Source organism: Schistocerca cancellata, chromosome 3 (assembly GCF_023864275.1).
Source record: "Schistocerca cancellata isolate TAMUIC-IGC-003103 chromosome 3, iqSchCanc2.1, whole genome shotgun sequence".
In the NCBI taxonomy this organism is placed as follows: Eukaryota; Metazoa; Arthropoda; class Insecta; order Orthoptera; family Acrididae; genus Schistocerca; species Schistocerca cancellata.
This window is the reverse complement of record NC_064628.1, coordinates 428,409,992-428,411,224: the sequence shown is the minus strand read 5'-3', so window position 1 is coordinate 428,411,224 and position 1,233 is coordinate 428,409,992. Positions and strand designations below refer to the sequence as shown.

Below are 1,233 nucleotides of genomic sequence, written 5' to 3'. Positions count from 1 at the left end.
ACAGCGTACGAAGTAAAGGTTTACGAATGTCTAAATTTTAGGAGTAACCGGTCACAGCATTCGCGACATGATTCCGGATTCTACCGTCCTCCAGGAAAGCTGTCTCCCTTAAATTTTACTTAGAGCTGAAATCTGGGTGAAACCTGAAGTAGAAAGCGCCTAAATACTTAACGAGAGATGGAAAGTATATAGAAAACGACACAGGAAGGGAAGATTTCATTACAGCCGAGAAAATGTTATATCTACCAAGGTCGAAATTTAGTCCTGTTGCGAAGTTACCTGTACGTGGGTAATCCAGTCTAGACGAGCTCCAGGAAATTATGGGATGTTTTTGCTTGCTATCTTTTCCGTCGTAAAAGCTGCATAATCATTTAAAGAAAGTCTACGTTCGGCAGCGCGGGAACACCGCGATCATACATTACAAGTGGTGCAGATAGACAATCTTATGAAATAGTTAAACGAAATTTCCAAAAATTGTGTACAGCACCAAGTTCAACAATCCCAACGCAGTGGAAATATGTTAGACCTTGTAGCTACGGACAGATGTTACCTTATAGATAGGGTCAGCGAAGAGACAGGGATTACTAATCATGATGAAACTTCCTGGCAGATTAAAACTGTGTGCCGGACCGAGACTCGAACTCGGGACCTTTGCCTTTCGCGGGCAAGTGCTCTACCAACAGTTTTAATCTGTAAGGAAGTTTCACATCAGCGCACACTCCGCTGCAGAATGAAAATCTCACTCTGGGAACATCCCCCAGGCTGTGGCTAAGCCATGTCTCCGCAATATCCTCTCTTTCAGGAGTGGTAGTTCGGCAGGGTTCGCAGGAGGGCTTCTGTAAGGTTTGGGAGGTAGGAAACGAGATATTGGCAGAAGTAAAGCTGTGAGGACGGGGCGTGAGTCGTGCTTCGGTAGCTCAGTTGGTAGAGCACTTGCCCGCGAAAGGCAAAGGCCCCGAGTTCGAGTCTCGGTCCGGGACACAGTTTTAATCTGCCAGGAACTTTCATATCAGCGCCCACTCCGCTGCAGAGTGAAAATCTCACTCTACTAGTAATGATGTTTGCTAGCGATGATGGTTACTAATGTTAAGAGATCAATCAAGCTATCTATGAGAATTTTCATGTTGAAAAGAGCCGATACCCGGTTGTTAGCATCCTAATTAGACAATTAATGGTCATGAAGTTCCACTGTGATTGACTTAGATTAACTGCGGTCGAAGTCTGAACTGCTTG

General features: G+C 44.8%; 1 non-coding gene across 1 annotated transcript; it reads left to right on the top strand.

Moving 5' to 3' along the window:
• The first annotated feature begins 906 nt into the window (after positions 1-906).
• Trnas-cga (transfer RNA serine (anticodon CGA)) lies at positions 907-981 on the top strand. Its single transcript has one exon. It is a non-coding gene; the product is annotated as a tRNA-Ser (tRNA).
• The last annotated feature ends 252 nt before the right edge of the window (positions 982-1,233 follow it).